At 42.5% G+C, this 27,827-nt stretch overlaps 1 protein-coding gene and 1 non-coding gene across 3 annotated transcripts in view; one reads left to right on the top strand and one right to left on the bottom strand.

Annotated features, from left to right (window-relative positions):
* RpS7 (ribosomal protein S7) overlaps positions 1 to 27,827 on the bottom strand; it is a 113,684-nt gene that overhangs the window by 17,032 nt on the left and 68,825 nt on the right. The window lies entirely within an intron of this gene.
* LOC145410507 (5S ribosomal RNA) lies at positions 27,163 to 27,281 on the top strand. The gene has a single exon (XR_013899297.1). It is a non-coding gene; the product is annotated as a 5S ribosomal RNA (ribosomal RNA).

A 27,827-nucleotide genomic window follows, 5' to 3' on the forward strand; every position in this document is an offset into this window, starting at 1 on the left:
ACCTGACTTCCAATCCTCCGGGACTCTACCTTCCTCCCAGGCCAATCTGCACATTTTCCACATCCATTCTACTACTATCTCTCCCTCATGCTTCAGCATTTCACCACACACTCCATCAATTCCTGGGGCTTTCCCCGATTTAACTTTCTTCATTGCTTCCACAACTTCTATCCTACTGATTTCTTCCTGTCTTCTCACCTCCCTCCTTCTCCCAACCATTCCCCAGACACTTACACTCGCATTACTTCCATCCTCTATGTTCAACAATTCCTTAAAGTGTTCTCTCCACCTGCTCACTTTTTCTCCCTTCTCCACAAGTAATCTACCATTTTTATCTTTCACTCCCGGGCTAACTTCACTTCCACCCTGTCTTACTCTTTTCACCTCTTTCCAGAACATTTTCTTACAGTCCCTCCACTTTACACTCAAATTCCTTCCAAATTCCTCATCCACTCTCTTCTTACTCTCTCTTACTAATCTTTTCACCTCTCTTTCCTTCTACATATAACTCTCTCTTCCGCCTCTCAACTTCTTCCACGCTCCTATTTCTCATCCATTCATTGTATGCTTTCTTCTTTTGTGCCACAGCCTGTCTCATCTCTTCAGTCCACCACGCTGTTCCTTGCATCCCCCCTCCGTCTTCTCTTCCTTCCACACACCACATCACATGCTGCACATATTTCTTCTGTAAATATCCTACACACACCTTCCACGTCTCCCATCTGCTCCAATTCATACAATGACCACATAATAATATAATACGGCAAAGAGGATGAAGCTTGATGATTCGATAAATTTTCGGGCATGTACACATGAACGCACACATGCGCTGTTGCTATGTTAGCCATATCCCGCGACTGGGTGGTCGAGGTGGAACTCTTGTTGACTGTACCCCAGTACAAAAATAAAGATGATCGAAGTGAGTACAAGAACTATCGTGGCATAAGTCAACTGAGTGTGGTAGGGAAGGAACATGGAAGAATTATTATAAAGAAAGTAAGAGAGAGATCAGGAGTCCTAGCGAGTGCCGAACAGGGGGGCTTTAGGAGTGGCAGGGGATGTGTGGATCAAATATTTGCAGTAAGACAGACAGTGTGTGAGTTGGACTATATAAGTGTTTATGGCATTTATGGATCTGGAAAAAGCATACAACAAAGTAGACAGAGAAGGATTACAAAAGGTTCTGCACATGCACGGTGTAGATGGCAAGCTGCAAACAGAATCAGTAGAGAGGCGATCTGCAGTCCTAATGGACCCAGGTTCAAATCCCAGCTGGGGCAGGCAACAGTTTAAGGATCTGAATTTCTTAACAAGATTTTTCTGATCTACCAGACGACCTGCCGACATGTCATAAAAGTACCCCCGCTAATACCAGTACACCAGTCCAGTACGAGTCAGCCCTAGCATGTATTTACCTAGTTGTATTTACCTAGTTATGATATACAGGAAATGAGCTATGCTCGTGGGGTCCCATCTCTGTTTCTCAGTAAGTCAAATTTTGCTTTAAACTCGTTTAAGTTTTTAGTCTGGACGATCTCTTTGTCCAGGCTATTCCACAGGTCTATACATCTATAAGGAAAACTATATTTCTTGATATCCTTCAAGCAGCTTGGCTTCTTCAGTTTCATTCTGTGTCCTCTTGTTACTCTCTTATCCCATAAAAACGGATCTAACCTGTCAATTTTATCTACTCGCATCATGGTCCTAAACACTGCAATCATGTCGCCCCTCTCTCTCCTTTCCTCTAAGGAAGGCAAATCCAGCTTTTCCAGCCTCTCTGTACGACAGTTCTGCCAGACTGGGGACCATCCTATTTGCTGTTCTTTGTATTCTCTCAATCTTGTTTATATCTTTCTTTTTGTGTAGGGACCACAGTACTGCTGCATATTCTAACCTGAGGTGGATCATGGCCACTATTAATTTTTTCATCATCATCTCATCCATGTAATGAAATGCTACTCTTATGTTAGTCAGGAGTTTATATGTCTCTCTACCTGTCTTGTTAATACGTTTTTCAGGAGACAAACTATCCTGGACCAGCACTCCCAAATCTTTCTCTTCTCTCGTTTTTGTGATAGGTTCATTACCCATCAAAAAATTAAGTGATGGCCTCTTGGTACTTTTACCCATTTCCAATATTTTACATTTCTTTGCATTGAATTTCACTTCCCACTTCCGGCTCCAATCATGTATCCTATCCAGATCCTCCTGCAGCATTTTACGGTCCTCCTCTGCCTCTACCTTCCTCAGGATCTTTGCATCATCAGCAAACAGACTTGCATAACTGTTCACTCTATCTACCATATCATTAACGTAAGTCAGGAACATTACTGGCGCCAACACAGAGCCCTGGGGTACGCCACTTGTTACTTCTCTCCATCCAGACATCCTGTCCTTTATTACTGTCCTCATTTATCTGTTTCTCAGAAAGTCTCATCCATTCCACGAGGTTTCTCTTCAGTCTCCTACATGCTCTAGTTTCCAAAATAGTCTCTTATGGGACACCGTGTCAAAGGTCTTTTCCAAATTTAAAAACACACAATCCACCCAACCGTCTCTCTCCTGTCGCAAGTCAATTGCTCTTGAGTAAAAACTCAACAAGTCGGAAACACATGACCTTCGACTTCTGAATCCAAACTGACTTTCAACCAAATTATTCATCTCTTCCAGATATTTCATCAATCTACATTTCAGGATTCTCTCGCACAATTTTGCAACCATGCTGGTTAGGGACACTGGTCTATAATTCAGGGGTTCTTCCTTGTTTCCTCCCTTATCAATTGGTACCACATTTGCCCTTTTCCATTCTTGAGGCACCTTCCCCTCTTCCAGAGAACACACAATTAAACCGTGAATCTTATCCGCCAGTTGTTCTTTGCATTTCTTCTGTACCCAATTAGAGATTCCAACTGGTCTTGGGGCTTTCCTTACATCTTGATTTTCCAGTAATTTATATACTTCCTGTACTTCAACTTTTATATCTTTCATCACTACATTTCTAGTCAATTCCCTTCCACAAACTCACTTTCATTAGTGAAGACTGACTGGAAATGTTTGTTCATTATTTCAGCTTGCACTGCCACATCTTTATAGATCTCTACATCTACTATCAGTTTGGTGATTCCTTCCTTTTGTTTCAGTTTGCCATTGAGAAATCTATAAAACAGTTTGGGTTCATCCTTACATTTCCCTATTATACCTTTTTCAAAGTTCCTTTCTTCCTCTCTACATATCCTTATATATTCATTTCTATCTATATATCTATTGCCAGACGCCTCAATCCCATTTGGGTGGCCACAAACAAATCGCCTCCAAGTTGCCCTGTCCCCTGCCATTTCAATGCCCTGCTCCCAACTCACACCCCCCTCTCTCATATACCTCTCCATCCCATCCCTCACATCTCATCCTCGGCCTCCCCCTCCCTCTTCCCCCCTCCACCTCACTCACATACACTCTCTTTGTCAGTCTTTCACCCTCCATCCTCTCCACATGGCCAAACCACCTCAGTGTGTTCCTCATAACGCTTCCTATCACATCCACTTGTGTCTTTCCACCAACGTCCAAGCTTCACTTCCATACGTTAGAGTTGGTATCATAATACTGTCATGTAGTAACTTTTTCACTTCCATGCTCACTTCCCTGTTTCTTATCACTGCTTTCAAAGAACCAGCAACCTTTCTTCCCTGCTGTACCCTTTCAAGCACTTCACCCTCCAAACCTCCATCCTTGCTCATCACACTACCCAAGTACTTAAACATACTCACATTTTCCAATTCCTCACCATCCAACCTCGCTGTACATTCACTGACTTCACCTCTCTCAAAGACCATCACTTTACTCTTCCATACATTCACTTTTAGATTCCGTTTCTTACACACTCTCCCAAACTCATCCACCAAGCCTTGCAGCTCCCCTTCGTCTTCACTCAACAACACAGTATCATCTGCAAATGACAGTACAGGGAGTTTCTAAACACTATCCTCTCTCACCAGGGCCACTCCAACATCCACTACCCTACCTTGTACCTCTTTTATTACCCCATCCATGTACAGATTGAACAACCATGGAGACATGACACATCCCTGTTTCAACCCAACTTTCAAAGAGAAAAATTCACTTAGTTCACCATCCACACGCACTGCAGCCTTCGCACCATCGTACATACTCTTCACAGCATTCAACAACTTCTCATCTACTCCATATATTCTTAACACTTTCCACAATCCTTGTCTATCCACCCTGTCATATGCTTTCTCCAAATCCATGAAAGCCGCATACAACTTCTTTCCCTTCTCTAGAAACTTTTCCACCAAAGATCTAAGAATGAATATCTGATCTACACAACCTCTTCCCTTCCTAAAGCCTCCCTGTTCTTCTAGTTCTTTTATATTCTTCCTTTGTTCTGTTATTACCTCCTCCAGTTGTTCCAAACCATGTCCCTCTCTTTTTTTGAAATCATACACCTTCTACAACCACTCCTTTTTCCTGTTTTCTTTCCCCCTTACTCTTCACACATATTTTTCCACTCCCGAATTATAGAGGTCTACAAAGATTTCCCACTTCCTCTGTATCTCTCCTGTTTCTCTGAATTTTCTCCAGTCCACATTTTCAAAGAATTTTCTCAATCCTGTAAAGTTTGCTTTCCCAAAGTTGTACCTTCTCTGCCTATAAAACTCGTCTCTTGGCACCGAGTTCCCTATTATCATCTAGAACTCAGTGATCACATGATCACTTTTTCCTATACGACAAAGATATTTCAAAGATTCGATTACATCGGGTTCTTTGGTTAGCAGTAAATCTAATCTTGCTGGTGTGTCCTCACCTCGGAATCTTGTCTCTTCTTTGACCCACTGCGTCATCACATTGTTCATTGTTATATATAACAATATAGTGCCCCACGAATCTTCACCACTTCTCAAGCCCCACTCCTCCCAGTTCACCTTTATACAATTAAAGTCCCCCATTAAAATTATATTGTTGGTTTTCTCAATCACTTTCTAGAAATAATTAGCCAATTCTAACAACATCTCCTGGTCATCATTCCATGCTTTTGTCTTGGGGGAACATATACAGTACTACTGCCATATCTCTCCCACCATTATCTCCAGTTTCTAGTTTCATATTTATCACTTCAGCCCTACCCTCTCCCATTTCCACGGTATCTACATTTATGTTGTTCTTCACTGCTATCATCACTCCTCCTCCCGTTTTTTCTCTTTTGTCTCTTCTCCACAGTTTGTATTTACCATCTCCCATATGGACATCAACATCCTCTCTCAACTTAGTCTCTACAAAGCACATAACATCAGGTTCACGAACCCTCAAGAAGTCATTGATTTCCAACCTAGCCGATATTAAATCATCAACATTAGTATATGCCACTTTCAAATTTTTTATACCCTCTACTCTCCACTCCGTCAGTACCACTTCCTCAATTCCTGATCCATAACTCTCCAATAAAATACTGTCTTCTCTTCCTCTGTTCTCTGTTCGTTTTTTGCCTTTGCTTCCTTTACTAACTCCTTTATTTTAGCTCTTTCTTCCTCAGTACAGTGAGTCCTTGAAATACAAAAACTCGAAGTACTAATTTCTGATGGTACAAAAGCGATGAATGTAGGACAAATTCCACAATACGAAAGTATCTGTCTCGATGGTACGAAAATAGATACGAGAGGAAATACAGAAAATTCAAAATGGGCGTGCTGCACAGCACCGCGCTCGCTTGTGGCGAGAAAACAAACTAACCCCTCTCTGGTAAACATATTTTCGCGCACTTCCCAGTCGAGTCACATCCATCCTCTCCTCTCAGCTTCGCTGTACGTTACGCAGTTTTTCGCTGTTCTTCCTATTTTCGTACTTTTGCCATGCCTTCAAAGCACCCTGCATCATCTTCAGCATCCAGGGAACCAGATGCCAAGAAGAAACAACACCATATTCTGACTCTGGAGAGGAAATTGGAAATTATTAGGGTCCACCATGTGACTTAGCACCATATCAACGACACGAATCTCCAACCACAGTACAGGTCTGTATTTAACTGTACAGTCAACTAATACTACAGTAATTAGTTGTATGTTTGATTTTTTAGTCTGTACAATTGTATAGTATTGTATATGTGTATTGCATACTTCTAAATAGGAGGGGTAAAGTATCAGTGGGGGGTCCTATGGGGTCCTGGGATGCATCCCCCCCTTTAAATGTATATTTCAATGGGGAAAATCATTCCGATATACGAAATTTCAGATTATGAAAGTTTTTTTTTGGTCCCTATCACTTTCGTATTTCGAGGACTCACTGTATTCAATATGGATGGTGGGTGTTAGCACCGACGTCATGATGTGGAGATGTAGGAGGACTACTGGGCCCCAAGGAGGGCTACTGAGACTTTGGAATAAGCCCTGAAGCCTATGCCCAGTCGGACACATTCAAAAAAAAAAAAAAGGTAAATGGGCATCTAAGTGACTGGTTCACTATGAATGTGGGCATGCAACAAGGTTCTGTGATGTCCCCATGGTTCTTCAATGTATATATGGATGGGGAGATGAATGTATACATGGATGGGGAGATGAGAGAAAAACACGAGGAATGGAAAGAAGGATGGCGTTGGTAATGAATGGTGATGGATGGAATGTCTAATTTGTTGCATGCTGATGATGAGGGTGAGATTTGGAAGATTCTGGTGTTGCTGTTTGCTGATGATACAGTATTGTTGAGTGAAGATGAATGGGAGTTGCAAGATTTGGTGAATGAATTTGAGACAGTGTGTAGGAAGAGGAATCTGAAAGTTAATGTAAACATGAGTAAAGTTATGGTGTTTGAGAGGAATGAAGTCACAGAATGTACAGTGAGGTTGGATGGTGAAGACATGGAGAATGTAATGCATTCTAGTACTTGGGTAGTGTGACAAGTAAAGATGGATCTTTGGGGGATGAAGTGCGTGAATGGGTACAGAAGGAAAGCAAGGTAGTTGGTTCACTGAAAGCAGTGATGAGAAATAGGGAGGTGAGTATGGATGTTAAGAAGTCACTGCATGATAGTATTGTGATCCCCCCTGATGTATGGAAGCAAGGCATGGACCTTGCAAGAGGGGAACAAGTGAAGAGTGAGAGCAGTGGAAATGAGTTACCTGAGAGGAGCATGTGGAGTGACATGAAGGGACAGGTTGACGAATGAAGAAGTGAAGGAATGTTGTGGGGTGGATGTGGATGTGGTTGAGAAGATTAGAAGAAATACACTGAGGTGGTTTGGACACGTGGAGAGAATGGAGAATGAAAGACTGACTAAGAAGGTGTATGTAGGTAAGGTGGAAGGAGAGAGAGGGAGGGGTAGACCGAGGATGAGGTGGAGGGATGGAGTTGAGAGGTATATGAGGGAGGGGGGAGTGAGTTGGGGGGAGGGTAGTCAAATGCTGGGAGACAGAGCAACTTGCAGGCGTTTTGTCTGCGGCCACCCTTTGTGGGATTAGGGCGTCGGGCTATAGACAGATAGATAGATAGATGATGATGCAGTGCTACTTGCAAAGACCGGACAAGAGCTTGGTGGACTAGTGCAGAGTTTTGCAGATGTCTGTGAGTGTCATGTTTTGAGAGTAAATAAAGAAAAGAGTAAAATGATGGTTACTGCGAGGAAGGTGTCTCCTAGTGTGATGTTACAGTGAATGGAGAGACTGGAATGGGCGAGAAAGTTCAAATACCTGGGTACAGTGATAGAAAAGAGAGGACACTGTGCAAAAGGAATGGAAAGTAGAGCAACACAAGGAAGGAAAGTAGCTGGTCCGATGAAGGCCTTGATAAGAAACAGAGGCTTCAGAGTGGCAGCTGTGCAAGGCTTACATGAAGGAGTGTTAGTGCAAACTTTAACATACAGATGTGAGAGTATGGTGTGACATGAAAATGGAAAGTTATGAGTAACAGCAGTGGAGATAGGACTGCTGAGGATTGTATGTGGAGTACAGAGAGTGGATAGGATGCAGAATAATGTGATACATGAACGCTGCAGAGTGAGGAAGTCTGCAGACACCAGAATCAGTGTACAGTACTGAGATGGTTTGGTTATGTGGAGAGAATGGATAATAAAGAGGTCAAAAAGGTATATCAGAGCAAATCTGAAGGAGGGAGGAGGCAAGGTAGGCCAAGAAGAAGGTGGAGAGATGTGGTGGATGAGTGCGTGAGGAAGTGAGGTATGGAAGTTGACGAGGCTAAGGGACTGATAAGAGATTGAGATGGGTGGATGAATTCTGTGCGAAAAAGCGCATAACCAGAGATTTAGCACTGCTTTTTAATGTGACAGCATTCGGACTGACTCGCTCAGATAGGTAGATATGAAGCTACAGAACATGGTGAAATGTTTTGGTCCTATCTGATGGAGCCGGATTCTGTGGGCTTGAATGATGAATGAATGGAAGCATGGCCCATTGAATTGGGCAAACTTAGGCTGTCAGGACATTTCAACTCCTCACCCTGCCCTAGGGTGGGAGAGGAGGTCCGGATGATGATGATGATGATGATGACGGATAAATAAATCCGGTTACGGTAAATACAGTATAGCCAAGGCCTAATAAACAGATACAGAGCATGACCAGATGCACACTGTGCAGATACTTGATGGATTACTTTACATGTTATAGGGGAAAGTAAGGTTCTGGGAGTCCCATGTTTTTCTTTACAAATATATTTAAAGATAAGTTATTGTAAATATGTCTGCCCTAAAACACCCAAGGCAGTGTGTTTGCAAATAATCTCGCCAACTGGGCACAACAGTGCATCTTAACCTCACCTAAGCAAGAAGTTTTGTCCCCTTATACACTCCATAATTTTAATCACCAAGGAATGCCACTATCCCTAACCCTGGAAGCCCCCAATACCAACCAGGCAAAAACTTCTATGCTGCCCAGCATCATGCGTATTTCACAAAGAATCACTTTCAGCGCACTGTCATTTTAAAAATGGTGTGAAATTTTTTCTGAAAGTACCATTAGTCATCAGCAATAAAGGGAAAAAAAAAACAATGAAGTCATTAGCATTGAGTGACTGCGTACAACTTCTCTGATGAACACGAGTGCAGTAATCCTGAATAATGGACAAGTCAGCCAAGCATTATAGTTTTTATGATAGTACTGTATAATTCAAAAGAACTGAACTCAAATAAGTGTCTTACCTAACTTCTTACATAAATAAGTAGTATCTTCACATACTGTAAGAGCTGAATTCTCTAACCCCCAAGTACATCAGTTCATAAGATGAACAATCACAAAGCCCTTTTTCACACTCACTGCACTAAATGTGGAAACAATTTTACTGCTTCCTCATCATAAGCATCATTATTTTTTTTATCTTTAATCACTAACCCCATATTTCTCTAAAAAGCATACATAATGTTCAGCTATTTTCAATATGTCAAACCCTCGTTTTTCGACTGATCGTTATTTGACACTTATAAATCTATAGCCTTTTTTGTTGTTTGACATGGTTATCCCCGCCATTTCGACAATTCAAACCGCAGGCGGCCAGACAGAACAGCTGAGCTGCCTGTCTCCTGCACTTTGATCTGCTGATCGGTTGCCTCTTCATCCATCTGCATTTCTTTTTGGCCTAGTGGAATACTGCAGCACCACCATGGCTCCACCCAAGACCCTACTATTACCCCTGTCAAGCTCAGTCATGTGCTTACCAACCTGAATGAGTATTTCGCCATCACATGGTCAGGGTTGCCAGATCTGCACTCAGCCACATTATCAAACTCCTCAATTTTCATTACCAAATTCTTTAAGCAAGCACTTATTCTTCACTAATTATATGTACAGTACACATGGAACTAATCACTCTCCTTATACAGCCTGTACTCCCCTAATGCGGGTATCTACTTCAACACCAACCTCGAGTTAGGCAATTACCGGCTTAGAGGGATTCTTGAAAACCCCCATTTCCTTCTGCACCCTTACCCAAAGTCCACTCCCCCCCCCCCCCTTGTGGTGCAAAATTATTTTATACCCCCCAATTTAAAACTCCTAAAAGTATTAATATGGTTATAAAAAATACATTAGGTCAACAGGATTTTTATTTATTGTACCTTATGTGAGAAGCAGTGCAGACACGTCACCAGAGATGAGGTAGAGGGGGAGAACAGGAGGCAAGCTGAGGAGCATGGTGTGGGTAGGAGTGGGCCGAGAGGGGAATGCAGGAGGCGGGAGGGAGGTAGGGGGTCCTGGTTGGTTAGGTGGCTGAGACAGTGAGAAAGGCGAAGCATGATTGACAGGCGATGACATCAAGTATTGTGAGCTCACCCCGTGTCACAGCCCGTCTGGTTCAAATTACCCCGTTACACTAAGTGCCCACGTTAGAATGTTTATTTCCTTCTACAAAATCATCCCGCATTAGAGCAATATTGCGCTACAGCAAACCGCATTAGGGGAGGACTGACTGTAATTAGCATCAAATTGATTATTTTTGCACTACGCAGGATAGCAGATTAATCGAAGAGAGCAGACAATCCACCGCCTCCATCCTTTGCATCTTCACACATATGAAAAATCCATTTGGTAATGGATCATGTCGATTCATTACCAAACGAACTTTTCATTACCAAATTGGCCCACACTGGTAATGAAAAATACCAAATGGCAACCCTGGTGATGACTGCGTCAATGATTAACGAACGTTCTTACCACACGATAGTGTTTGGGCACCAGTATTAAGAATGCACATCTCAAGTTTGCACTAGGTTACACAGGTTATAACCATTGGGGGTCCTGGGGGCAAAACCCCTTAGTTAGGTTTCAGCACTTCCAGTTAGGCTTCCACTAGAGTTTATGGTTTTAAATTGAGTACATTTGAGTTTGTTTGGTGTGGTGATGTCATGGCCAGCTGGAGGGTTCAGCAATAAACACTATCGAGGGCATTCAGGTGGCTTTCTTTAATATCACTAAATAGGTATATTTTGTTTATTCTCCAATATTTTTTTTATCAAAATCAAATGTCAGTCGTCTGAGATGTATACAGTAGTAAAATAATTTTCCTTGAGAATGTAGGTCTATAAGAAAACAGCTCATATCCCTGTGTCACTTTTGTTCATATTTACCAGTATTTTTTCTATCTTTACTGAATACTTTTTGAGTGATGAAGGTAATCAGGAACCTAACCCCTCATAATTCTTAACAATCTCATGGGAAAAATCAGTTTGTTATACAACCAATTCATTATTCAACCACTTTTTATGGAAGGCATCCCTGTCAAATAGTGGGGGTTAGGTGTATTTCTGCCTTACATGCCTGCTGCAGTGTGTTTACATAGGGTCTTGGTGACTGACACCTCAGTAAATCATAACCTGACCTAACAGAGAGGTTTACCCTCGAAGACCCCACTTAATTTTAACCACCTAAAATTGCAACTAAGCTTAACCTGGGAAGCCCCAAATACCAACCAGGCAAAAATTTCTCATCACCTGTGAAAAATCACCACCAAGCACCATGCATTTTTCACCAAGAATGGCTTTCAGAAAAATAAAAAAGATGTGAAACTATTTTTGAAAGTATCATTAGTCATCAATAAGAAAAAAAACACAACGAACCCATCAGCATAGAGTGACCGTGTGCAACTTCTATGGTAAACACAGATACATTAATCCTGAATAATAAACAATTCAGCCACGTAGTATAATTTGTAAGATAGTATAAATGTGATAGATGGGGGTGCCCATCATCCACTCAATGCAGGGATGCCTTATGATCTCTACATTGAGTGACAAGCCAAATGGTTTCCTATATTCAGGAAACCATTTACTGCGCTTGGTGGTAACCATACAAATACACCAGTCCTGTATCAGACAGCCCTAGCATGTATTTAATATAGACGGTGGGTATTAGCGCTGAAGTGGTGACATATAGAGATGTATGGAATGTAGGAGGACTACTGGGCCTTGGGAGCAGGCTGTGAAGCCTATGCCCAGAGCCAGACACATTAACAAAAAAGGGAGGGGAGGGGGGTTGGGCAGGGTTCTTGTCTCCCAGATTCCATCCATCCATCCATCATCCAATCCTACATTGCCCCATGAGAAGTGTAGGAACCCGGGACTAGGCAAGTTGGTCCTGACATTTAAGATGAGTGACCAGCCTCACTCATCCCTGAGTGGCATTAAGTAAGCAATAACCCCAACCACCCCTTGGATATAAACCATCACCGGCTCAATTCGATTGGAGTGCTGTAATTACCCACTAAACCACCAGGCGCCAAAATCTGGTTCTATGGTTATCACCCAGTGTAGTACATGGTTTCCTGGTATACAGGAAACCATTTGGCTTGTCACTCAGTACAGAGTCACCCACAGGCAGAAGGAAGAGGAAAGAATGAAGGAAAAAAAGAAGAGGGGGTGTAAAGTCACTCGTAGGCAGAAGGATGAGGAAAGAATGAAGGAAAGAAAGACAGAAGAGGATGGAAGGAAAGAAGGATGGAGGAGAGGAAAGGGCAGACACCCGAGAGCTGCACTACATCGAGTGAATAGATGGCGAGCGCCCCCACCTACCACCAGATTTCCCTACTTAAAATCATTTAATCATGACAAAATATTTTAGAGCCTCAGAAGGCCCAGTACCTGCCCAGGGCTCCAACCAAACGGGCAGATTCTCATGGCCATGTGGAATGTGAGAGGTGTGAATGAGGAGAACAAGAGGGTGAATGTGGTGAATGTGTTCAAGAGTGCAAGATATGCCATGATTGCATTGTGTGAAACAAAGATGAAAGGGTGCGATGTGGAGTGAGAGGGTGTGAAATGTGTAAAATCAAGCATGAATGGTAGAGGAAGTTGCAAGGAAGGAGCTGCTTTGTTGATGAATGAGGTGTAACAGAGTGGAATGAGATTACAAATGTGTAAGCTCGAGATATATGTATGTCAAGTTCAAGGTTGAGAAGATGAAAGTGGCTGTAATTGTAGCGTATGCACCATGTGAGGACAGAAGAGAGAAAGACAGGTTTTGGAATAAGCTGGACGAAGCAGTGGGAGAAATCCCCAGGAGCTATAAAGTGATTGTAATGGGTGATATGAATGTATGAGTATGCACTAGTCCCTGATAACATAATGGGTCATAATGGAGTAGCAGGAAAAAGTGATAATGGGAACTGACTGAAGAATATGTGTCAGGAAAGGAGGTTGTGCATTTGTAACTCGTGTTTCAAACACAAAGATACACATAAATATACATGGTATAGAGGGAACGGGGATCGTGTTGAAAGAAGCCTGATTGATTACGTGCTCATAGAAAGGTCGATGCTGGGAATGGCTGCTGATACGACAGCTGTGAGAAGACGACGTGGTTGTCTGTCAGATCATATGACTGTGGTATGCAAGATCAAGCTGAGAGGCGTCAGGTACGCCAGGAGAGAAGGGAGCAGTCAGGGAGAAAGACTGAAAGTCGAGAAGCTGAGGATCAAAGAAATGGCAGATGAATACAGGACCAAAGTAGGGGAGGAGTCAGAATCAGTGAATTGGAATTAAAAGGGTCTGGACAACCTGTGGAATGCACACAGGGACTGCTTAGTTAGGAATGCTAAAGCAGTGTGTGGTGTGGCAAGAGTAACAGCAAAAAAGAAAGGTACAGCATGGTTGGATGAAGAGGTTAGGACAGCAGTGGAGGAAAAGAGGAAGAAGTGGCTATAGTGGTTAAGGGACAGGAGTTCAATCGATATAAGAACTTAATAAATTAAGAACAAGAAGCACATAAAGAGACTAGTGAAGAGCAAAAAGGAGGAGGTAAATGATGATCTAGGAAGAAAAATGAATGCAAACTACTCTGAAAACAGGAAGTTATTCAAGAAAGAGGTGCAGAAATGTAGAATTCACAGCTGAAATGAATGTGAAAGTGCAAAGGATGTAAGTGGTAGATTTTTAATCTATGGGGATTAAGTAAGGACTAGATGGAAAGAATATTTTCAGAGCCTGATGAATGGGAGTAGAGAAAGCAGAACCACTGTAAACATGACTGGTTTTAGAGGTGTGCAGAGAAGGAATGTAGTGCCAGGAAACGTGACACTCGCACAGGTGAAGAACACTGCGATGCAGCTGAAAAATGGGAACGCAGCTCGGGTTGATGAGGTGTATGCGAAGATGATTAAGTGTAGTGGAGTGAGTGGAATGAAGTGTTTGTTGAAGAAGACATGGGTGAGTGAAACTATGCCAGCAGAGTGGAAAAAGGCTGTGATTGTACCCCTGTACAAAAATAAAGGTGAGTGAAGTGCGTGCAAGAATTATTATGGCATAAGTTTACTGCGCGTGGTAAAGATGGTAGGGGAAGAATTATTATTGAGAAAGCAAGGGAGATATCAGAAGTCCTAGTGAGTGGTGAACATAGTGGCTTTAGGAGTGGCAAAGGATGTGTGGATCAAATATTTGCAATAAGACAGACAGTGGAGAAAGCTTGTGAGAAGGACTGTAAGGTGTTTATGGCATTCAAGGATCTGGAAAAAACATTCGACAAAGTAGACAGAGAAGGATCGTGGAAGGTCTTGCGCATTTATGGTGTAGATGGTAAGCTGCTAGGTGCCATCAAGAGTTTTTATGATGGTAGTGAAGCATGTGCAAGGGTAAATGGGCATCTAAGTGAATGGTTCAAGATCAGTGTGGGTGTGCGACAAGGTTGCTCGACATCCCCATGGCTGTTCAATGTACAGCATATATGGATGGGGTGATGAGAGAAGTAGAAACACGAATAATGGAGAGAGGGGTGACGTTGGTAATGAACGGTGATGGATGGAATATCTCAAATTTGTTGTATGCTGATGATGCAGTACTACTTGCAAATAGCGGACAAGAACATGGTAGACCAGTATAGAGTTTTGCTGATGTCTTTGAGAGTCAGGCCTTGAAGGTAAATGTAGCAAGGAGTAAAGTGATGGATATTCAGAGAAAAAGTGACTCCCAGTGTGATGTTACAGTGAAGGAAGAAAAGTAGCTGGTGCAATGAAGGCCTTGATAAGAAACAGAGGCTTGAGTGTTGCAGCTGAATGAGATTTACATGAAGGGGTGTTAGTACCAACTTTCACATACAGATGAGAGACTATGGTGTGGCATGAAAATGAAAAGTCAACAGTGACAGCAGTGGAGATGGGACTGCTGAGGAATGTATGTGAAGTACGGACAGTGGACAGGATACAAAATAATGTGATTCGTGAAAGATGTGGAGTAAGGAAGTCTGTGGACACCAGAATTGAAGAGAGTGTACTGAGATGATATGGTCATGTGGAGAGAATGGATAACAACAGAGTGGTGAGAAAGGTATATCTGAGCGAATCTGAAGGAGGGAGGAGGCGAGGTAGGCCAATGAGAAGGTGGGGGGATATCTTGAATGAGTATGTGGGAATGAGAGGTTTGGAAGTCGGTGAGGCTAAAGGACTGACAAAAGATAGAGCTGGCTAGATGAATATTGTGAGATGAACACGATCAGGGATTTGGCACCCCTTTTTAATATGACAGCGTCTGGATTGACTTTATCGGATACGTTTGTATGAAGCTACTGAATGTGGTGAATGTCTTGGGCATATCAGATAAAGCCACAATTCCGGGGGCTTGAATGGTGAGTGAAAGGAAGAGTGGCCCAACGATGGCAAATTTGGGCTGTCTGGACATTGCTACTCTTCACCGTACACTAGGTTGGGAGAGGAGGTCTGGATGATGATGATGTATAATTGAGGGGTCGCGCAAATATGTTCTCACACCAAATCAGAAAAACATCAGAAAATGGGTTCAAAGTTCAGCAGTATTCTTGCAACCTTAACTACAGAACGTTCATTTTTTTTTTTTCCCCCTAGCAATGGTTTTTGAGTGTACATTGTGATTCTTAAAATATTTTGGCCATATCTACTACACTATTTATTAACCCCTAAAACGCGGCCATGGACAGCCCCCCCCCCCCGGGTGGCGGGGTAGGATCACGGTCTGAGTACCTGTAGGAAAATATTAGCCAAAAATCAGAGATTAACCCTAGAACATTATACTTGGTATGGCAGATAGTACTTACATTCAGCTTTCTCCAGAGACAGGTGTTGAGCCTTTGTGGACTACCCAAGGACTTCTGGAGACTTGCAAAGTTGGGTAACAAAATTTTCACTTTCACACCTCCACCAACCCGGTTTCCCCTCTACCACAGCCTCATTCTGTCACAGTAAACTTTATACTACAACGTACAGGTAGTTTGGAATCCGTATTTGTACAATAAGCACTGAAAATAAGGCTAAAATCAACGGAGCGTACGGCCGACATGCAGCGCGGCGGCGGTCTTCCCGTCACTCAACAAACGTTTCCATTTTCACAGCTAAAAACACGTATACTACATTAATTTCAATCATAGTACTTCCCAAAAGACCACCGCGGCGCGCTTTTAATCTGCCTTACGCCCATCACTTTATTCTCGTTCCTGTCGGCCGCTCGCACTGACTCGGAAGAGCTAGAACTCGCCATAATATCACTTTGAAAGCCTGCGGTAAACTGACGCTAAACAGGGGAAAACCGCGCGAAAAAAAGCTAACGTGACAACTGGGGAAACAGGCATTTCCTATTAGCATAAACTGCTTAAGAGAGGAGAGCGCAGATTTACCATTCTGAGCAGTCAGCACACTGCCATATATCACAGCCAGGCTGGCCGGGACGTGGTGGTGGTGGTGGTGGGAGGGGGGGGGGAATGCGATACTTGGCAACAACAGAGGTCAGTAGTACAAAGGTCAAGTATGCTAACTGTAGCTAAAGGGTGGCGGTACAGATAGACACTACCAGCTGGAACATCCTTGCCCGCGTTTATTCAAAATTAACTCAAATCGCAAACGCGACGATCTGCCGTTGTCCTTTTTGGCGATCGTCGCAAACGCGATGCTCCGCGTTTAAAGGGTTAATACTATTTTCATTCCCCCCCCCCCCTGAACTTTCAACCAGTTTTCTGTCAAAACTTGACTGCCTAACCCCCAACCGCCAGGGAGCAGCACGTGCCATCAGGTAACAGATATAGCCACATTTGTCTTCCTGACCCCATCTGAAGCAGCTGCCATGTCATATTGGTACATAGGGGTGGGGAGGGACCCCCTGCATCTCACACACACGTGGTTCAGTCTGTGCCGTGACTTGCCCAGGTGTGGAGCTGTCTTCAGAATCCTCCTTGTCCGATTCCAATTACTCTTCACGCAGGCCCCTTGCATCATCCACCCCTACCAAACTTCTGCTGGTGGAGACCAGGAAAGGGCCAGTGATGGTGCAATTGGGCGTGCTTTGGAGGAAACTGTATCAAGTTTAGCCGACAGTGGTGAAACTTCCTCAGAAAAAGCGGGAAGTTATCATACTGAGAGTGAAGTTTCAAGTGCTCCTCCTCCTTCCCACTCTGACACGTCTGAAATGGCAATCAAAGTGCATCAGGAGGTTGGACCAGCCTATGAGAGCGACATCTTCCCCTCTGAGGAAGAGGCGCATGATCCTGGAGCAGGAAAAAGCGAAAGAGACGATGCATATACTACATATGTTACATAAAAGCCGACGCCACACCTAACCACCACGCGCACAACAATTGCGACGCCCTCTCTCCTTCCCACGGCCTACATCTCCCCACCCCAGCAATACAAGGGCCATTTCACCACAACCTGGCCCTTTATGTGGGGAAAATGGAAACAAGAGCCATGCATGGCCTGCGTGGCCAACATGACCAGCCACCATCTCCTCAGGGACTCCATGCCGCAGGTGAGTCATTACCCTCGTCTTTCCCCACCTCCACCTCTCCCCCCCAACACCCGCACCCCTGGCCATCCCTGTGTCCCCACACGTGGTGCTAAGAAATGTGCAGGTGGGCCAACATCATGCCCAAATGGCCCTGGCATCAGCAGGTTTGAAACTTTTGTGTGGAAGGAGGGTGAAGGGTTCCAGCCATCACTACCTGCCTTTGATAAAACAGGAGAAGGTATGCAGATGCAAGAGCTGCAGGCAAGTCCACAGACAATCCTGTCCTTCTTCCAGGCCATCTTTACGTCAGCAATTATGCAGTACCCAGTGGATGAAATCAACTTCCACCAAGCTATCTCTGTTCGCTGACTAGAGATGTTTGTGGGTGAGAGCACAAAGATGAGGGATTGGCAGCAAGTAGAGGTGGGGGAAATGTATGTGTGGCTTGTGTTGACAATGATGATGGCGCACGTGAAAAACCACGTGCTCCATGATTATTGGTCAGTGGACGAGCTTGTGCACACACCTGTCTTTGGGACGTATATGGCCCGTGATAGGTACCTGGCCATATTATGGTTCCTGCATTTCAACAGGAATTATGGCCCAACACCAGGGTTGGAAAAAATCAGATTAACCCCTAAACCACGGGGTTGTTTTTGCTTGACTTGCGTGTCTCGCGGGCATATTCACGCTCTGACAAACTCTCTAAAAATATTTGCCAAAAATCAGTTATTAGTCCTAGAATATTATAATTACATATGCATATGGCACATACCTTCAGCTTTCTCCTGGGATGTTTGTTGAGCCTTCGTCGAGTACCATAGGACTTGTGGAGACCTCTGAAGTTGGGTAACGAAGTCTCCACTTTACACTTCCTGACAACCAGTAATATGGTTACCACAGCCTGATATTATCACTAGAAACAATATTCTATGATTCTCAAATAGTTTGGAATCCATACTACAAAAAAATAAAAACACTGTGAAAGCAATGAATATTACGAGTGTGTATGACCTTCCCACTTGCAATCGTTCGCCGCTGGTGTTCTGTCATTTATTATTCATAAAAACACTCACACTTTATATTTCTATTACTATATAACATATATATCTACAGTCTTTATCCATAAGTTTCCTTCAGTAATAGTAGTTTATTGTCACTGTAGGCATTCAATTTCTCTTTCAGTAAAATACGTAGCATTCACTTTCTCGTCCTGTATACTGTACTAGCGTTGAGAGCGAATCTGTCACTTTCACTTTCATTTTCATAACTCATAGTATTCATACATGCTAGAGTGAACTTTCACTTTCATTACTCCTAGTATATATACTCGTATTCTTATATTACTACTCATTTACATTTCTAATTACATTCTCTATTTTATTTACATTATTTACATTTATATTTTATTTACACTGTGTTATGCACTGTCACTTGCAGTAACTTATAAAACTATTTTCCACTGTTCACTTATATTTACATTTATTGCTTTCACTTGCTGTTTACACATTATTTACATTTCCACTTGCACTGTTTTACTCAGCAGAAAAATTGTAGCCACTGTCTATCATTTTCATTGACAAATTAGCCAGTTCACATTCCACAGCAGTCACTTAGCCTTTTACTCCTTTCCACACGAGGTTTAGTAGGGGGGAGAGGTCACAGGGCCCTTTGCATGGGGCTAAAAAGCGGCGGAATTGGACAGGCGTGAATCCGATGTGCTTTCACTTTGAAAGACTACAGTAAACTGAATACAGTGTGGTGGCCTAGCTGCCTTGGGGGAGTGCAATGCTCCCAATGTCAGCTTGGTGACAGCTGCTAATATATACGCAATGAAATGATTGGCAGGAAATCTAGACAATACATAATAAATTAGGTAGTTCCAGGTGAATGTAAATATCACTTAGGCTTCTCCCTTCCTTTCTTATATATATATTTTTATTAAGAGAATAGATTATACGGCATATTTCAAGGGGAAATAAACAGCAAAAATTAGCAAACGAGTGTACGTGAGGTGTTATCAGGTGATAAATTAGCCAATTCTAGGTGTATGGCACTCTCACTTACCTTATTTCTTTTTTGTATATATTATTTGGTATAAGAATAGGGCATAGAGCTTATTTCAATGGAAGAAATCAGTGGAAAATTCCAGGGAAGATTTACTTAGCGTAGCACGGCCGAGCAGGCGAGAGGAGAGGGTAATGGAGGGGAGGTAGGGAGGGGAGTCAAGAACGGGGAGAAATGGCTAAATTGTCAACAATGGATGGGAGTACTGATGAGATTAGGAGTGCTGACTAGTGTTGGACATTGGCAGTACTGAAAGATGATACAAGCCACCACTTGAAAGCCCGGGCGAATTCAAAATAACACAGAATCACAAAAGTGATGCCCCGCGGTATGATCCCTTGCTCCCAAGCGTCATGAAAGTGACGCCCCGCGGTAAAAAAAAAAAAAAAAAAAAAAAAAAAAATGTTTACAAAATGTTATTTTTTTCCAACCCTGTTTCTGCCTTTGGAAATTCCATCATGAGTACTACACCGGGCCTTTTTTCCTCCCACTTGCTGCAATGCATCCATTAGGCATGATTATATATCACTCATCAAACAGACTTACAAAATTGAAAATAAAAAAATGAATGGGAAGTGGGAGTAAGGCAGTGCACCACAGGCTAGCACTTCTTGGTATGGGAGAGGTTACTCACACTGACAGATACTAGAGTTGCCAACATGTCTTTTATATTTTGTCAAATCAGGATCATAACCATCAGACTGAATCATGTTACTGTGTATTCAAAGAAGTGTTCGTATGTTAACCCTGAGTATAATCACATTTATTGTTATTATCAAAGAGCCTTCTTTCCTGTTTTTTAATATCTGCCTTGCAACAAAAGGCAATTACTGGTGCCTGAATTGATCAAGATCAGTACAGGCCAAGCAGATCTGATGCATCTGTACAATACACATCCATCACATTCTTTGTCTTCTTAACTTTTATTGTATTTATATAAAAACAAAAACAAAAATCCATTTTGATTTCAACCACGATTTTTTCACTCTGATTTAAACTGATTTAAATCAAATTATTTAAATCATAACAACCCTGTCCAGCACCCAATGACGGGTTGTGAAAAATAAGGCCCATCTTACCATACACTCAAGGAGACTTTTGCGAGGCTTTTCCGGCAGTTTCAGAAAGTTGTGACTGACAAGTCGCTTGTTCTGTTCTGGGGCCGTTTAGCATTTATTCAGTATGTGCCATCAAAACATCACCATTTTGGACGAAATTCTTCGTCCTATTGACTACCAGACTGGATATGTACTAGACGTAAGAGTTTATGCTACTATAATGTTGATATACCTAGTGATGATCCACATGGTTTCTCTGATGCAGTAGTGAAAGTGCTCATGGACAGGTATATCAAGAAGCACCATATCCTGTACATGAACAATTATTACACATCTCCCAAGCTGACAAAGTATTTACTTGAACATGGCACTGAGTCCTGCGGAAATGACCATGCCAGTAAGAAGAATTTTCCCACCTTCTCTGAAAAAAATGAGAAATGTGACCTCCAAACCCAGAAATGTAGTCAGATGTTGGCCATTCTATCCCTGTATGATCTGGACGCCCACTATCCGGACTCCCCACTTACCGGACATTTTGGGCCCGGGCCTTTGGGGAAAAAAAAAAACTGACATTTTTTTCAACCATACTTTGAAATTGACGTGCGGCGCCAAACAGCTGTGTTTACGCTCACTGCTTGCTTCCCGCCTTCCCCCATCCGTCCCGAGTTACCACCTAACTACCGTCCTGGCTTGACGCTCACTCAATGGATGCCGCACATGCTCATTTTTGTGAATAAACAGTGAATAAACTGCAATACCTCGCCACTAGACCATATGGGAATTTACAGTGTTGTGCAGTGTTACAAAATTAGAATTCAGAGCGCAAAGATTAAGCACAAAGTGTAAACTGGCGGTTGAAACTGGTGTGGCGCCATTGAGAACAGAATGTGCAGTGTTAAAAACAATTATAACTCATAGTGCAAAGGATTCAATGCAGCACAACACTGGATTACTGTACGTGCTTCACGAGCATTTTCACCACTGCAAGAGCCTTAGAGCAGGCAGGTTAACCTTCGTAACGAACGGTCACAGACATGTTATAAGTACCCTGTATAATGCTACACATTTTCCATACTCACTTCTAATTCCTCATTCCTTGGTTCCTTTTCATTTTTTTCATACTTTCTGTCCCTTACTTGTGTGAATAGGGTCTTCAATAGGTGCTATGCATGTCCAGTAGAGAGTTACGTAGGTGGTTTTCTGAGTTAGGCTGGGTTAGGGTCCATAAGTACTAGTCCAGGAGGCAGGGGCCCACTATCCGGACAGACTCACTTTCCAAACATGCCTTTGGCTCTATTACATTGGATAGTGGAGGGATTACTCTGTCTATCTATCTATTGCCAGATGCCTTAATCTCATATGCAGTGGCCACAAACAAACTGCCTCCATGTCACCCTGTCCCTCTCCATTTCACTGCCCTGCTCCCAATTCACAACCCCCTCTCCCATATATAGTAGGTACCCATAGACCGCAAGTTCAGAGTACTTGATCCTCATTGTACACAAGGACCTATTTTTTATCAAATTTTAGTGTATTTTTTTTTAAGTGATGCAAACTGAACTCGTAACAGGCGAGACGACAGCGAAGAGTGGCCCAATCTGGGGTTTACCCCGAGCACACGACATTGCCACCCCAAGAAGAGCCAACCACCAGTGATGGAGAGTGGAGACTTATCGATGAGCTATTTCCTGGAGAGAATCAAAAGGATGATGTAATGTCTGAGGTGTCAGAAATAGACTTTGAAAGGTTTATGAACGAAGTGAGTGCATTAGCTTGTGAAAGTGTCGAAAGTGCTGGTGACTAGAATGGTGAGGAAGGTAGTGTGTTGAGTGGCGCAGGAGTTGCATGCTAGGGTTCCGAAACAATTCGCCGTCAGACAATTCCCCGTCAAAACATGGGCGATTCCCTGTCAGTATACTTATTATTAATTAATCAATACTTTAACAACTATATTTCAGGGGGATCCATAAAAGTCAATGTTCAATAGCGCAGGCTTTGGGTAGTATTTGTTGGTTGCACCTTTAGTCAATATTGACTAAAGGTGCAACTAATAAATAATATCCAAAGCCTACGCTACTGAACATAGATTTTGATGGTTATTAAAGTACAGTATTGATTAATTAATTGATTAATTAATAAGTATAATGTATTTATAGAATGACGAGGAATTGTCCAGGGTGCGAATTGTCCTGACAGGAAGTAGTCCATGTTTTGACGGGGAATTGTCTGATGGGCAATTGACTTGACGGCAAATTCTCTCCTGCACCACTCGACCCACCACCTTCCTCACCACTCTCGGCACCAGCACTTTCGACACTTTCACTTGCTAATGCACTCACTTCGTTCATAAACCCTTCAAAGTCTATTTCTGACACCTCAGACATTGCATCATCTTCTTGATCCTCCCCAGGAAATGGCTCATAGACAAGTCTCCACTCTCCATCACTGGTGGTTTAATTAACTCGTTTCTTTCTCGTTGTAGTTGCCTTTGAATTATTCTTGCGTCACCCATGGCTGTCTTCGTTAATGACGGCGAATTGTCTTGTTATTGTTGTGACGGCGAATTGATGATGTTGAATAGTCCCAAAACCGAGTGGTGCAGAAGACAATTCGCCTGTTGTTTCTCTTGGGTTAAGGTGAGCAGCCACATTCTTGTTGGTTCAGTTAACCCTTATCTCTGTTGACTTAGTAAAGCCATAATCTTGTTGGTTTACTTTATCTTCGGTAATATGTCCTAGATAGTTTCCCTGTACAGTACAATACTTAGGTCTGAAAGGAGTCTCAAGTGTTGCCCATATGTAATTTTTCCCATAAGTTTATTTATTCAGAGTACGTGAATTCCAAGTACGCGACGTCCTCTGCTGCCCATATAGATGCGTATTAGGGGGATGTACTATACCTCTCCACTCCATCTCTCCATCTCATCCTTGGCCTTCCCCTCCCTCTCCCCCCCTCCACCTCACTCACATACATACACTTTCCTCATCAGTCTCTCACTCTCCATCCTCTCCATATGGCCAAACCACCTCAACGTTGGCCATTCACTGGCTTGATAAGCAGAAGGTGAACATGTTGACCACACTTCATTAGGGGTTTATGCAGGACACAGTTAACCCCTCAAGACTGATGCCGCACAATTGTGCTTTTGTGAAATTTGACACGCCAGCCTATCCCACATGATCACTAAAGACACACAAAAAACTGGGGGAGGGTAACTCTGCCCCTTTGGTGACATATATGGGATGAGACCAATGAGAGCTAGAGTGTCTGGGGTAGTATGGCATGATTGGCCCCCTAAGGTGAGGGAGACGGAACCCCCCCACCACCGTCACTTTACCTCCCTCAGCCCCACTGCGTCATCTCCACATTGTCCCCTCCCAACCAACCATAACCCAACATACCCCCTACAGCGGTGTGTGTGCATAGCAACCCTTCTCCACTCTCCCTCCTCCCCTATCCCTCCATCCTCCTCCCCCCTCCAGCCATACACACTCCACCTCCACTTTTCGCCTGGCTTGTTTTGTTGCTATAGGCGTATGCCACAATGGCAGCTTGTCCTACCAACTTCACATTGACATTAGTTATGGATACATAATTATTTACCATAAATAATGCATTTTCTGTACATTTTCTATTTTCATCCATGCGGGATCGGTAACTTTTTTGCATCTTTGAAAGGCGATTGTGCGATAACTATTTGGTTAATCTGGCTGAAACATACATTTTCAGGTATGTAAATTCAGTCTCTTGAAATGTATAAGAAAAATTTTTATCTTGGTGAAAGTCGAAAAATCAACCCTGTTTTGCAGCTCGAGGGACAGACCTGTTGAGTGAATTCCATACTTCAGGGGTTAAGTCAGACTTCAGGACCAAGGAACCAGTGTTCAAGCCTGATGCAGTGAATGACATCATCATCAACGTGCAACTCGATAAGTCTGACATGCGGATAGGAGAGATGGATTGCCTCCGTAAAACCGACGTTGGTACAAGAAGGTATTCTTACATCTTCTTGATATCTTGATCCTGAACAGCTACGTACTTTTCAAAGAGGTTTGGGTTAAGGGTTTCTCTCTACGGAAGCATGAGAAAGAACTGGCATGCGAGCTCCTTGCAAAGTACGGAACTGTTCAGGGCACAGGTGCAAGGAAGGGAATGTATCCGATGCCAACGCCTGACAGGTTAAGTAGCGCACAGTACCTTTCACGTCACCATCTTGTGGACCTTGACCTAACACCTGCAAGCCATGTAACCTACAGCAAAGCTGGGAATAGTGCTGCTACTATTTTAATAGCGATGGTGGTTACGCCATTACTTTTTTTTAGCCAGCAGCGGAACTGAGAGCGCCACTATTTTTTGGCCGTACTCACTCGTTACGGCGCTCCTCGCTACTCACGCGTTACCGCACTCCTCGCTACTCACGCGTTACCGCACTCCTCGCTACTCTCATGACGAATACAGGTCCGGAGTCAGTGAGTACATATAGATATGCCGACGGTTTGGTTGTATTTATTAATGACAAAAAATAATACTTTCATCAATTCTGTCAATTAATGATGTTTGTTCTACATTACATCAGTAATCTATTAATTATTATTTATTAGTAATGTGCAATAATTAGACAGGATTTTTTTTTTTTTTTTCCCTCCAAATTTTGAAAAGATTGCTTTCCTCAAGATAAATAAGGATATCAGCTAGATGTAGGCTATGCTAACACACACACACACACACACACACACACACACACACACACACACACACCTCTCTAACTATCCCTGTCTTTAACTCCCACTCTCTCTTTCAGACTAATTCTTACTCACTACGTTATTATTTCGTAACAGTAGGTTACTTTCAGTTTAAAGTAATGGAAAAAACATTGCTATTGTACAAATAGCCTTTAAAAGAAAGTCCCAGTTCATTTTTACATTTGTTTTCCTACATATCTTAAATAGGTATCATTGAAAATATCATAAATCTATATAATACATATCAATGGTAGGCCACATTTTTTTGCCTTTTATTTACGCATGTTACTTTCAGTAGGTATACTAGGTAACAATGTAAAAGAACATTTGTTACATTATACAGTAAATACCTTTGTCCTGTACCTTCGGCTCTAAGCTTCACTAAAGTGACACCAACATATTTTTTTTTTTTCCCAATATAAGTATATACTGATATTACTGGTGCGCAACATAACCACTCAGACTGACTAATATTATCAAACAGTATACAGTGTATTCCTATATCACGGATTTTTGTTAACTTTTCCTTCGTCTACCTTTTTTTTTATCCAAAGTAGCGGGAGCAGGAGCGCCACTACATTTCATATCAAGTAGTAAAACCAGTAATGCCACTACTTTTTCGAGCTAGTAACGGGAATGGAAGCGCCGCTACTTTTTATTAGTAGCGTTCCCAGCGTTAGCCTACAGGCATTGCCACGTGTGTGGCACAACAAAACGTCAGCCACAAACATGTAAAGAAACTCCCTATGAATGTAATGAAAGCAAGGTGGCACTGTGTCCCATGTGCTTCTTTGACTACCACCATGAGCACGAGTTCTAATGCACAGGTGTGTGGGAGACTGTACATAAAGTATGTGCAACTTTTTTTTTTTAATTTCATAAGTGAAAATGAATTTGTACATGTTATATGTAATGTAAGCCTTGTAAATATCTTAAGCCACCCTCACAGAAATGTAAGAAAACCCACTAAGCACCTGTAGAAAATTACTTTCTTGAGTAGAATTTTTTTTTTTTTCATTATTGAAATTAATTAGGGACGAATATCTTTGGCTGTATTCTAGTAAATATCAAAGTAGTTGACATATCCAGAGTAGTCTACTGTATATTTCACTTCAGCGATAGTAAAACGATTTTGTACAGTATCATCCACCATCAGAAGATTTCCCCGATTATAAATGGGCTACAACCTGACATCTAATTTGGAAGTTTGTCTCCCCCGGCCATAAGCAAAGTGTTCTGTTCGTAAAAAGATCAACAGTAGCACATAATAGGGCTCCAAGCTGTATCCATAATCCTACATAAATTTACGATGAATCGGGTTCTCAAATTAAGAAAGCTTCTACATTTGATCCTGAAGTCTTTACTAACACCCTCAGTAATGCAGTTTTTTCAAAGTCTAAAACTTTCATAGGCGCTTGAGCATTGGATAACTTTTCCGATAGTTATAGTTAGTGCAATGAAATGGTCCTTGGTTCTTGAGGGTAACGCTGTGCAGTAATAAAGAGGTAAAACGAAGGCCCTAATTAGTGGGTAGAGTATTTGAAGCAATGAAATTTAGGTTAAAAGAACTGCAATAATGTTAAGCTTTTTTTTAGGATAAGGATCTTATAATAGCCAACGGCCATACCACGTTGAGTACACCGCTTCCCGTCCGATCAGCGAAGTTAAGCAACGTTGGGTCTGGTTAGTACTTGGATGGGTGACCGCCTGGGAACACCAGATGCTGTTGGCATCCCTACGTGTCAAGTGGGGTTGGTGGAGGATTAGTGCCCCTCCCTGTAAAACAATTAACTCTGAGCCCTTGGCCACCCCGTTTGGGATACATGGCGTCTGGCAATGAATGAATGAAAAATGTGATATGCACCGTAATTGTGATATGAAGTGCAACTATAAGTGTTGTGGAGCATAAGTCGTACGGAAAGTATTATCACCATGCCAGAAAAAAGTGCAGAAGAGCATAAACAGAAGTACAAGTGTTTACCTTATACTCAACAATAGTGAGTGCAACCTGCAGAAAAGTTATTATGGAAAATGCATCACTGGTAGTCTTCTCTCAAAGTGAATATAAAGTGAAAAGTTTGTAGACAATCATTGAGAAATATTTTGTCTTCATTTACTGTATCTTCATCGGCTCTCTCACACACCTACAGGGCATAGTGTCACTCCATTAAGGCCAGAAAACCAATGACAGGCCACACGTACCAGGTGATGATTCATCCCAATGGCGGTGAGTATGGACTGTGGAGGAAATGAGTGAGAAAGTGAGAGTGTTTCATGA

Source organism: Coenobita brevimanus, chromosome 85 (genome assembly GCF_032717465.1).
Source record: "Coenobita brevimanus isolate Jiangsu-jjx chromosome 85, ASM3271746v2, whole genome shotgun sequence".
Taxonomy (NCBI): Eukaryota; Metazoa; Arthropoda; class Malacostraca; order Decapoda; family Coenobitidae; genus Coenobita; species Coenobita brevimanus.